Below are 13,133 nucleotides of genomic sequence, written 5' to 3'. Positions count from 1 at the left end.
ACGACGAGTAGTAAGTAGGGGGACCAGTGGGTGGACGTCTAAAGGAGTAGGGTGCATAGAGGTCTGGCGAGATGCGTAGGTCCAACGGCGACGGCAATAACGAGCAATGTACCCGGCCTGATGACAGGAGAAGCAGATGGGCTGATCGTCGGGCGTTCTCCATTCCGCAGGATTGCGGAAGGAGACGGGAGAGGTGTAGGATCGTCGAGCGGGCCCAGAGGAATAAGGCCGAGCGTCAGGACGAGTCAGTGGGCATGCTGATGGAAGGCCAAGATTGGCAAACTCCTGCCTGACGACAGCTTGAATGAGGGACACCGATGGCTGCGATGGGTCACTGGCGTGGGTTGTAAACACGGGGCGTTGAATAGGTGCAGGTCAGGCAGCTTCAATCTCGCGACGAACAATGCGCGTAACGTGGTCAGAGGTGGGCGGCAGGCGAACGGCGTCACACTATGAAGTTGCAGCCGTATTGGGCAGCCGGGTGAATCTCTCGGTAATACGGCGGCTCTTCGCGTGTTCAAACCGCCGGCACTCTTTGATGATTCTGTCGACGGTATCAACGTTGGTACAGACGAGCAGGTTAAAAGCATCGTCGGCGATACCTTTGAGCACAGGAGAAACCCTCTCGGACTCAGGCATGTGCTCGTCAACCTGGCGGCAAAGAGCGATAACGTCCTGAATGTAAGAGACGTATCACTCGGAGGATGTCTGTGCACAAGTCGCAAGTTCATTCCGCGCAGCAAGCTGCCGACCAGTGCTGTCACCGAAAACGTCGCGGATCTTCTCTTTGAAAGAGTCCCAGCTCGTAATGTCCGCCTCGTGCGTCTCGAACCACACCCGCAGTGGGCCATCGAGGTAAAAAAGCACGTTGGCGAGCATAAGGGTCGGGTGCTACCTGTAGCCGGCGCTGATGCGTTCGTACAGGTTGAGCCATTTGTCGACGTAAACCCCACCCTGGCCGGAAAATACGCCAGGATCACGAGCAGGAGGCAGAACGATGTAGGTGGGAGCCACGGGAGGGGCAGGGGGTGAAGACGATGTGCCTGCACCGACTGACATGGTCGCAAGCGTGATGAGGCGGCCGTTGCGGAGCTCCGTGATCGAAACAGGGAACTACCCAGCACTTCCACCACAAAGATGTTACGTAAAACGACACAAGGCGGGACTATTTACACTGTATTTACAGTATGTGAGAGACACAGCAGCCAAGATGGTGGACAGCCACCAGTACCAGAGAGAACCGTCTTCTTCGTCGTCTGCCTCAGGCTAAATGTCTCTCTCGTAGCAATATGACAGCTTTTGCGCCGAGAACGCAAGAGCGTTATTATCTTCTGGGTTTCTACGACAATATCTGAGCCGTCAACAAAGGCGTACTTGACGTGTATGATGACGTCCATATGGCTATCCATGAAGCATGCAGGTTCCAACGGAAACAGACTTGGGCCCTTGGCTAGAAGTTGACCACATAGAAAAATTCGGTGCTCGGGGCAAGAGATGCTGAGCGTGCGCGGAGTTTTGGGCCAAGGTGTGGACTGGTTGTCATGTTTCACCGCCGAAGGCGTCAACAGTCAAAGTGTGTGCGACAGCACGAGATCGACTAGCGCACTAAAAATTTTGTTGAAGCGCAACTCGGGCGTTTTTATTGCGATAGCACTTATGTGGACAATCCAAGCGCATTTATGCTGTGGTCGTGGTCGTAGACGTGGTCGTGAACGGCGCTCTGAGGTTCCGTATAAAGTCCAAAGACGGTAACATCGTCGCGGCGCGCCGTACGCTGTATCTACGAGTGAAAGTCAGCAGACAATTGCGGCTCAGTCTCGGGCGCGCGAAAGAGAATGGCGGGGCAGAAGCGTACTTCGTCTGTCGCGCGCGATGCATGGGGGGTTTCTCCGGCGACGGCCGCGCGGGCGGCGTATCTTGAAAGCGATCTGCGACGCGGAAAAAGTTTGCGCCCGCGCGGGCCTCATCTTCAATGCCATCGGCGATGTCGACAAAGCCGACAAAGTTCGCCGAGGGCGGTTAGCTTCGTATGTGCTGTGCTTTCGACGTTTAGTTCGCGTTGAAGCGAGAGACGGCTGTATAGGACCGCCGTTTGCTTTTGAGCTATCGCCGCGCGAAGCAGCTGACATGCGCCAAGCTGAACGCACTGCGACCCGGCAAGACGAAGGCTAAGCACCGGTTATCACGTTTGCTTCTTTTTTCGTGTTTACGCCGTCTACTGCACCTATTTAGCAGGTTTATGTATGTACATAACATGCTACAATAAAGATGTGTGCAAGAACATTTCCACAAAATAAAGGGATTACCACACGCAAGGGTGCCGAGTGGTTTTCTTAAAGGCCACGCCAGTTGTGCCGCCTTAGACACCCAACATCCAAGGTACTTAGGCGCGCCTTGTAACAAGGACATTCTTACACTGAGATAACGTATTCGCTTCTGTCAAAATCTGTCAGTGCCGCTACAAGGAGGTTAAAGACAAGTTTCAGGCGTAATGAACGTATCTTCTACGATGCAAGATGCGATCTGATGCAATATTTCTTATGAAATGAAGCACCTTGACGGTAGAAAAACATTTATTTTAGAAATAAATACTTTGAATAACAAATAGCAATTCTAGTACAGGATATTTTGTCACGTCAGTAATTTATTACTTTACATGCCAGTTTTTTTTTCCACAGCCACAGGTTGCCAGGCTGTTTTACACTACCCCCGACATTACAACGAATTGGCGATAGCCATTTTATGCCTCTGGAGTCAAATATTTATTCCAGTGTCATCGCTCACAGCAAATTTCTGTTGCGTTTCTGTCCGCTTATGACCAACTCTTATATTAGCAATAGGATTGCTGGGCATTGGCTGTGCAGGAGTTGCAAAACCTCGCACATATGTCGGGTCGAATTGTCTGTACAGATACCATTACGAGAAGAGCTGCAACGTGTCTGCTGTGTCGTGTAGTGGATGGAAGGCCTGGCTTCCACGTGAAGTTCCTGATTACTAATGTTGCTTCGACGCCAAGGTGCACGTTCGCGGCATCCATACGCTTGAGCGTAACCCGAGTTCTCCAAGTGAACGTCACTCTAATTTTAGGGGCGAAGCTCCTTAGGGCGTGGGTCTGTCCTTCCTCTGATGTAGTATGTAGCCACCTGTAGTTTTATGAAGTGTTCACTAGATGGCGTAAGTGTCGATCTTTCTATATATAAGTGTATATAATGTCACTAGATGGCGCTAGTTTTTCGTATAGTTGATGAGAAAACCTACAATGTAGTGCGACGGGCTACCGCTAGGGGTGTTATAATAAAAGGTGCTCGCTCTTGGCGCGCTTTCTCGTTCGCTCGGAGTCGCCGGATGGAAGACAAGGCTGCCGAGCGGAGAGCACGGAAGGCGGCGGGGGCGGCGCGCGCTCGCAGTGTTATGATCGGCTTGGAACTGCACCTGTCAAATGTGGGAATCAAGCTCGAGCGCCTTTCCCGTGACGAGATAATCTTCTTTCATCCCCGAGAGAGCGTCTGACCTCTACGGAGCAGACGAAAACAGCGAGCTTACAAGAAGGAAGACCCGAGGGAGAGGAGGTCGCCAACTTGACCGCCCGACAGAGGTCTGACACTTCCACAAGTTCCCCGAAGGAGTCATCGGCAGGTTATGCCTGGAATCTGTATCTCTCCAATGTGGGAAGCAAGCCCCAGCGCTTTTCCCGTGACGAGATAATCCCCTTCAGCCCCGAGAGAGCTCTCACCTCTATGGAGCAGACGAAAACGGCGAGCTACCAAGAAGGAGGACCCGAGGGCGAGGAGGTCGTCAACTTGACCACCGGAGAGAGGACTTCCCCGAAAGAAATGCCGGCCACCACGAGGGGATTTAAGGCCGTCCTGGCCCCCGTGTTGATCAGAACCGCTCGAGACTCAGATAGAGTCAAAACCATGTACCAATGAAGTGAATACAATCTTTTCTATTTTTCATCATCATGATGCCCGCCTTCATCGTCGTCTCCTGATTCCTGCGGTGACGACCCACCTCACCCGGTCGAGATTATATCAGCTGGTTGGCAGCAATGGGATACTCCACCCTTCGTCCTGGCTTCAGCAGAATGGTGAGCGCTTGACTTTCTTTGAGAATTTGCCAGGTTTTAGCTTTTGTGTTTTCTAAAACGGTAAATTAGTTTCTGTACGTGCAGGCTCCTGTTGAAAACTTCCTCACGTCACAGTAGAGTAAGAAAGTCCTCGTTCGGGATTGACCATGGATTTGGGCAAACGGAAAAAGCCAGAGTTGTTATTACTTTGTGAAGAGCTGGGAATTGAGGTCGGGAAAAGTCAGAGAAAGCCGCAGCTTATTGAGGCAATTGAGAAGTGCGGGGCTCTTGAGGACGAAATTTCAGAAGCATGGGAAGAGATAGAGAAACGAGCTGAGAAAGCTGAGCAAAGCGCTGCAGAGGAAAGGCAAAGAGCTGAGAAAGCTGAACAAAGGGAAGCTGCAGAAAGAAAGGAACGAGAGGAACAGAGAGCTCACGAACTAAAGCTAAAAGAACTGGACGTGCAGCGGGATCTGGCCAGGCAATCAGCAAATAACCTCTCAATAGATGAAAGACGTTCAGGTGAAGTAGGAGTGAAGATAAGGGATCTCATGCCATCGTACAAGGTGAACGATGACATGGGTTTGTTTCTCGTTACTTTTGAACGAACCTGCGAGAGAAACGGGTTGGCACTAGAGAGTTGGCCACAACAGATTCTGACCGTTCTTCCTGGCGAAGCAACCGAAATAATTGCGAGACTAACGAAGGACGAGTCAGAGGACTATCAGAAAGTAAAAGCTGCGCTGCTAAGAAAATATCGTCTCTCAGCGGAGGCTTTCCGCCGCCGCTTTCGCGAGGCAGCTAGGACACCGGGCGAGTCTTATCAAGATTTCACTTATAAATTGAAAGCCAATTTAATTGAGTGGCTGAAAGGGGAAGACGCGTTCGGTTGTCACGACAAGGTTGTGGAGCTAATCTGCAAGGAGCAGTTCTATGGGTCCTTGAGCGAAGAGATGCGCCTTTGGATTCAAGATAGGTCGGGCGAAAAGGGCTTGGAACGGGCTGCAGTGCTACACTGTAAAAAATTTCCGTAATTTTACAGCGAAAACCTACGTAAAATTTACGCAGACCATTCCGTTTTATGAAAAACGGCGGGATCCTACGTAAAAAAGACGGACGTGAGCTCCGTTTATAAAAAAACGGCAGGATTCTACGTAAAAAAGACGGACGTGAGCTCCGTTTTTGAAATACGGAGAGCCGTCCGTAATTTCATGTGGAGGGCAACTGAACATGTCACGAGTGAAAAATGAACACGCAAAGAATATAACGAAAAGACACTGTCTACTCTAACTGCCAGTTACATATATCACCATAGATAACGCTGTTTGAACATTATGCGCGTGCAAGTATAGTAAACACACAAAAAGAAGCAGGTAGGGTTTGAGCGGTGGCGCTGCTTACCACACCTTCATCGCGCCTACACGCTGGGTTGCATTTCTCCGGCACAAACAGCCGTACGAGTGGTCGCTAATGGCGGACGGTGGAGGTGGTGTTCCTGGCGCATTTGTGATTTCACTCTAAATAGGAAGGAATCGGCGCTGGATTGTTACACAGGTAAGTGATTTACGTGTCCTTTTTTCGTTATTGGTGCACGTTGCGCGTGCGAAATGCTCCGCGATGGCCGGTGATGGGCTCAATTGTGTTGTGTGAGCACGCTTTTAACGAGATTCCTTGGCCATGAGGATTGACAAAGCGACATTGCGAGTCTGTGATAAAGGGGTGTTGCATTTGTTGTGTTGAATGCATACTCACTACAGCTGAGACGCGTAGGCAATATTAGCGGCGTTGACGCCTCTAGCAGCTCCTTTTTCGTCTGTATGTGGCCGCTGGTTTACTGACGTTAGCATTCCAGTTTGTAGTGTGTTGTGCTGTGTGCTCGGCGTTCCAAAATTAAGTGAAGGCGTTAAACCTATTACTATCGCTTCCGACGCGGTGCAACGCTATGTTACCAATATTCGGTGACGCATTGAATCAAAGTGAAATTTTTAGCAATTATTATAAGCTTCGGACGCAGTGCCCTGGCTGGGCGTGCCTAATCGCAGTGTTCACACCCGGGATTGGAAGATTGGTCATGTATGAAGACCTCATAGAGCATGTTTGATGTGCATGCCCCTTCATTACAATGAAATGACGGTGGAGCGTGCTTATTGCCGTAACCTTGTGCCATCTGCAGTGTTACGTAACACGGGTGTCACACGGTGCCCTTTCGTTTGTAGTAGAGCCCGAGCACTCGTGCACGATCGCAATTGACAGTTGTCCGCGTGATACCCGTTAAGGTTCATTGCAAAGGAAACGGATTATTTTCTACGTGGCAATCTGTATTAGTTTTTTTTTGACAGCTACCAGGCTGACGATTAACGTTCTGACGAAGTACGTGAGGATATCACGTATTCTGGGAGGGAGGATTGCCGCTTAATAATTCTGCATAACAATACTGCAATAATTCTAAAATGTGTGCATGTGTTGTAAGTTATGCAGGGCAAAATATTTTGTGAACTAATTTTTCGAATAGAAAGTGCTTTATAAATTTTTTTGCAAATAAGTTAAACGAGGCCATTAGCACTTTATAAAATACTGTGAGCTATCTCACAGCAATAACAGTAACTCAGTGACGAGCTTATATGCATAGTGTAATTCAGTGGCGCACCGACGGGGGGGGGGGGTTTCGGGGGTTGTAACGCCCCCCCCCCCCTGAGGCCGACTTAACCCCCCCTATTTTGTTTAACCCCGTTTCTTTCCTTGCGCATTTGAGTACTGCAACTAATGGTATCTTCGACTGGTCGCATCCATCCCCCGAAGCAGAGTGATGCAGATCTGGCGTTCCCCGAACTCGGAGGTAGAGGACAAGCGCGCAAGCCGAATGTGTGACTCGCTCTCGGAGGAGGAAATGGCAGATGCGATACCACGTGACTAGTGCTAACGTCCGATGTTTCGCCTATCTAAAGATAAACTGGCGGATGCGCCGGTGGGACGACCATTCGTTGAGACGCCAGCATGCTGTGGCCTAGGTTGCCTAGGCTACAATGGAACGTCGCCAAGAACGGCGACGCTGTACTGTGATGATGTTTCTGGAAACGCTCTCATCTCGGCGACTGCTCCGACGACAGGTCTCGGAGTGTCTCAGAGCGCTCGACGCGGGAGGAGAGCGATCGAAAAGAACCAGCCGAACGCAAGGCACGCACCCTCTTTCAACCAGCCGAAGACAACGCCGCTCGAGAGAGCGCTCTAGAGCGCTCCGAGGTGACCAGTCAAAGATACCATAAGATATAAGACGCGTAATCGTCTGCACACTCACAAAAAGCGCATTTTTTGACAATTTCCCGTGAAGAAATGGAAATTAGTGCTATTTAGACGGTATTGGCAAACTGTCAACCCCCCCCCCCCCCTGGCAGAGATCCTGGGTACGCTACTGGTGTAATTGTATATAAAAATGTTTGTGCTTTGCTTTGGATGACCGGTCAGAAAGTAACTGATATCAGTATTTCATTTGCAGCTGTTGCACCAGTGAAGGATGTCTGTGTGCCGCCTTGCATTCAGTTTCTCAGCCATGGGGGCCTGCTTGCAACACCAGTGGAAAAGCAGTCTTGCATTGTGCTATTTGTTCTGGTAAGCTGGACCATTCTATCGTATATCAGTCATGCATATGCAGTCCTAATGGACATTGACTGCAAATGTTGTTGGAATGACAATGCCTATACAAGTATAATAATTGTTGCAGATGCATCCAAAAGATAAATGATGTTTTGTTTTTCCTGGGGCAACCAATTGGTTCAGCATGAGGACGTCGACTTAAAAGTGGTATTGTTTCAGACTTGTCTAGGATGCACATGAGTGGTGTTCAAAAAACACTAATAGCACCGGAATTCGGGATTTGAGGCAACAGATAAGTTAACACGCACCAATAAGTTAATTCTTTGTCCAGTTTGCCTCTATGAGTATGCAAAAACACCTGCATACTGACCTCTAACACTGTCACGCATGGGCCCCATGGTAACGAAGTGTAGCCACAGTTAAGCTCACTGTTAGCCATTGTTCAGCTTACTATAATAGGTGAAGATGCCTCGACGGATTTGCGTGTGACATTGGAAAGTATCATAACAAGGTAAAATATAGCCTGAGCACGCAGCTGTTTCACGTGGTCAGGTGACCAAAATATATGAATATTTTGAAGGGAATGAACAGCACTACTGCCAGAACAAAGTGAAGGCAACGGGCACAGCAACATATTCCCTTTATCCTGTCTATGGCACTATTCAGTTCTTTCCTAAATATGCACCAACCAGCCCAGTTCAGAACGCTCTCGCAGTTCTTCTGAATACCTCAATTTGTCTAGAATATTAAGTGATTACACACTAGCATATGTGGGGGCCAGTCTGCGAATTTTGTATGTTTTGAACATGTGCCATGAGGATTCTTCTTTGCTCAAAACTTGATATACAACTGCACAAAGCAGCATCGATAGCTATGTTGCTTCCCCATCTTGTATCGAGGGTGTGTGAGTGTTTCCTAAGATAGTCCTTGAGTTTTCGTCCTGTTTGTCCTACATAATTGCTGCTGCAGGGCAGTAGGATGTTGTAAACCGCACCAACTGCACTTCCTATGACCTCCAGCACATACTTCTTGATGCAAACTTCACGTCTTGGCCTGGTCCGGTTGAGATTTTTGTACCTGCCCAGTTTGTTTGGCCCTGAAAATAAAAATGTAGTTCCAACTGTCCCCAGCAATTTGCTTGAATTGACAGCTTCCTTTGTGTACATATTGTATAGCAGTGGTAGGCCTTGGCTTCCTTGAAGTACTCCGACTGGAGACTTCACCTATGTTCAGCTCCGTTAAATGCTTCTTGGCAACGCATGCCGAAAGGCACTGCGAACACACTGTTAAAAGCAACCGTACTTGGGTCTGGAAGCTCCCCTCCACTTCGTGGTGGTGCCAAGAGTGCTTCCTTGTGTTCCTGTAGCAACAACACGCTTCAGTGTTCAAGTGCGATAATAGGAAAGGCCAAGACACTTTTGAGTGTGGGGCATAGATCCAGCACGGTGCTCACCACAGAAAACTTTCACGCTAGATATTGAAGCTTGCTTTCCAGCAGTTTTACTTCCTGAGCACACCTGGCACTGTGGAGGAGACATTAAAAAAAATGGCTGAACTCCTTGAGTAGCCTTGCTTGGCAACTTCTCACAGACAAAACACTGTCAGGTAACCGTAAAACACTAGCTATTGTGGGCACCAGTGTAGTAAAGTTATTTTGCTTCATTAGCAACTTTCTCCTCTGTATTAGGTGAAGTAAGGCTACTAAATGGGTAGAGTGATTTTCTTCCTGTCTTCTCTGCAGTGCTAGATGAGTCCACGTACGGGGAAAAACTACCACTAGACAGTGATCTTCCATTTCTGGACCGCAGGGTTTTCTTTAGTTAGTGTTATGTGTGCTGGAGCTATGCCCAATGTTGGAGGAGGCTATTCTGCCTTCCGCGTCGGCACACTCTTTGGCTGTGAAGCTCATCACAGGAACACCAAAAGGTGTCCTCAAGAAATCGAGGCATCACCATGTGGAGGAGAGCTTCTGAACTCATGTCTAACATTTGCTTGCAGTGTGGTGGCCACTGTTATATCATATTCACAAGGTCAGTCATAGTCTCAAATAGACTGTTGGGAAAGCTGGAACTTTCCTTTTATTTTTCACGTCGAGTAATCGGGGTACATTGTGCGAAAAGTTGACTCGGACCGAGCCTTGACGCAAAGTGTAGCAAAGGCAGAACAGCAGTTCATCAACTGTGCGGTTGTTTACATTATCCCGCTATCCTGCAGCTGCAACGACGCAGGACACACAGGCCTAGTATATATAGATGTTTGTCTGTAACAAAATTCTTTGCCTGCATTCGTGTTGTCTAGCCTTCCCCTGTCTTTTCGTGCTGTCCCCAAGTTATCCCATAGGTACACTCTTGCATAACTTGCAATTATAAGATTCATGCTTGAGAATATAATCGGAAACTGTGCCATATGGATGACATTATTCATTACACGTGTTGGTGTTAAAGAAAGTAAGTGGCTGTGCAGTCTGGGTAGGGCTTCAGATCTGCTTGTTATAGCTATTCTTAAGTTGCTTCCAAAACTTGAGATACAACGATTCAAGCTATGTCTGTGAAAACACTGCATCATGTTACAAGGAAATGTTAGAACACTCATAGGAAATAGCTCGGTATTGCGAGAGGTTGTAGAAATTTGCTTTCTACAGCATTTTATAAAGATGTTTTTTAACTCCCGCATCTATCGTGTTGTCTCATCACAAAACTGTAAACAAATATGAGTATTATGCCTTGAGTTTTAGTAAAGATTACTCGAATATGATTAATCCTTTCAGACGCTATGCACGCAATTCAATACACCAAGATAGTGTCTTAATAGCAATAGCATTGATTAAAGTAAGGATATTTAAAATGTATCCCGTACATCTTGAAACTCTTCTGATTGAAATAGTGCTGCAAGATTGAATTACACAGGCAAATTGTTTTAGTAAAGTAAGAATGAAGGTAGATGGTTGGGTTCTTTGCTTGGTATATGTCACTTCTTTCATCGTTTTTCACAGTGTGTTGCACCAGTCATAATTTTTGAGTGGCTGGATAGGTGCTGTTCAAGCCTGGTAGACATGAAATAGTTGATGTTTGCAAATCTCATGTACTTGCACTGAGTTTTTGCATGGAGTGCACATTCTATTAACTTGATAAACTCACTAAAGAACTGAAAACTCTTAATCTATTGTGCATCTGTAAGCATTTTATGAATCTGAAAATGTAAAAAATGCGGTGAAGCTAAGTTTTCAATCAACACAACTGATTGGCATGTGAAAGGGTTAAGGAAAGACGCTCCTTAAAACAATTTCTCGAAACATCGCAACATACCACCTGAGGGTCTCCCACCTTAACCTCTTACTACTGTTTTGCTAATCACAATATTGACTGAATGCAATATTTTTCTGACCAGTCTTTCGTGTAATGTAAAGAAAATTAACACGCCTAGTCTTACATGAAGATAAATTTGAAATCATTTATTTATTGCACTCACTTGGCAGCAGTTCGGAACTGTTCTTTATCAGTATAGTACTTGTGATTCACCTTTGTATTGCTGAGTACAGGTGGAGATATGGCTAGTTGTTTAATAAAAAGGATCCCTAATTTTCTACTTTCTGATTGTAGCTTAGACCGTCACTTGTACTTCACAACGAGGGGACTGCGGTAGCTAGGATATATAGTTTTCCTGAGAATTTTCATAGATGCAATTTTTATTCTGTCTACTAGCATGTTTGTATTACAGCATGAATTTCATAGATTAGAGGCGCCATGAAGGTACATTCTGTCGTTGAATGTCTATGAGATGGTTAAGCAGGTTGACTGTATCTTGTTACAACTCCTCATGTTCTGTGGCAGTTACATTTGCGTGGTTTAGTGCTGTCAGTGTAAGCTTAACTTTTCTTTCCTTCTCCCAGGAAGGACACAAGCATTGAGGAGCCATTTCACCTGCCACTACACTGATATTTTATTTGGTAGGTTCTATTACAGGTTTTCTTTCATGTAGTAGTACCTGCTATAATTGTGTATGTGTTCAGACCCTTAGTCAGCAAGCTGTTAGACAACAGGTATTTACAAATGAAGAACTAACAAGATTTTCAAGGTCATTAGTGATACAATTGTTGCACACTGCTGAATTTCCCGCAAATTAAATTATGAGCCATCCAGCAACTGCTGCTCTCCTGCCTTAATGCACAAACCTTCAAATACTGTTACCCCTATCTCACAAGTGTACAGAAGGTGCAGATGACTGTTCACAGCGATAAGGTCATAATTTTTACTTACATGCAAAAGTGAGTCGAACGTCAGGTACACATTTGAACTTTTCCAAAACAAGTTCGTCATCATAGTGCACAAATGCACATGTAACTTACCGCAATAAAAATACACGGGCACAAGAAAGGGAGACAAAGACAAGCACTTCGTGACTCACAAGTGCGTGACATAAGTGTTCCGACCAATTATTATTCCCTAAATTTTCTTCTACTGATCCAGGACTCCTGTGACTACTTGCCTAAGGTAACATACACTGTTGCTTTCTTGCCCTAGAAAATATAACTAGTGCCTTCTTGCAGCCCTTTAAACTGGCAACATCTTCACCACCGGCAGTAGAGCATGTTCAGATAAATTCAACTAGACATGCCTGGTGACCATTTAATTTTGGTGAACAAATTTTATTTGGTGCCCGAGCCTGACGACAATGAAATCAATGGTATCTTCTATTTTGTTGTAGCGTAAGCTGAACGACAGGGACAACAGAAAAGCAAATACGACGCACAGCGTTAACGTTCAACAACAGATTCGTTTCCAGTTCTCGTCACTATATATACCCTCAAAACATCATACAAAACGTGTAAAAAATCGGTAAACATGAACTAAAAAAAACAGGAACCACACGCATGCAGTTTTTTAGGCACACAGATTGACAGACATATACACGTTTAACGCGAACAAAGATCGCATCATCTTTCACCTGCTTCTACTCATGATAACTGTTTTTTTAAATCTAGGTTTGCACTTGCATCTTTGGCAATGGAGGGCAAGAAAACCGTAAGCAGCCAGGTATTTAATTTGTTATTGTGTTCTCGTAGCCTGTCATTTATACGTCTACCAGTTTAACCAATGTAGGACCATCTGCACTCAAAGGAATGTCGTATACAACACACGTGATGCAATCAATGAATTTGTTTTTATGTTCCTTTTCGCATGCAGTATCCGCAATTCTTTCTGGCCTTGTCTTCTTACACTGGCTCCCCAATTTATTAGGAGCTGGAAAAACAATGTTGATGTCACACCTTCCAGTAGTCTTTATTCTGTGGGAGAAACTACGTATAAAGGGGATGACAGCAACCTTTCTTTTCTTTATGTCGGTGTTTGTACCATCCACTTGTTCGGAACCTTTTTCCACTTGGCTTGGGTAACCAGCGCCGCTTAAATGTGATACTTGCCATCCGAAGCTATTGTGCATTAGGTGCTGGCATGGCTTCTACAGCGCTTCACTGAAA

At 46.3% G+C, this 13,133-nt stretch overlaps 1 long non-coding RNA gene across 1 annotated transcript; it reads left to right on the top strand.

Moving 5' to 3' along the window:
- Positions 1–5,523: 5,523 nt before the first annotated feature.
- Positions 5,524–11,570, top strand: LOC125942311 (uncharacterized). Its single transcript, XR_007464991.1, has 3 exons — positions 5,524–5,620; positions 7,560–7,672; positions 11,547–11,570. It is a non-coding gene; the product is annotated as an uncharacterized LOC125942311 (long non-coding RNA).
- Positions 11,571–13,133: the final 1,563 nt, after the last annotated feature.

This window comes from Dermacentor silvarum, chromosome 1 (genome assembly GCF_013339745.2).
Source record: "Dermacentor silvarum isolate Dsil-2018 chromosome 1, BIME_Dsil_1.4, whole genome shotgun sequence".
Lineage (NCBI taxonomy): Eukaryota > Metazoa > Arthropoda > Arachnida > Ixodida > Ixodidae > Dermacentor > Dermacentor silvarum.
The sequence above is the reverse complement of the archived record's forward strand: the minus strand, read 5'-3'. Positions and strand labels throughout refer to the sequence as shown.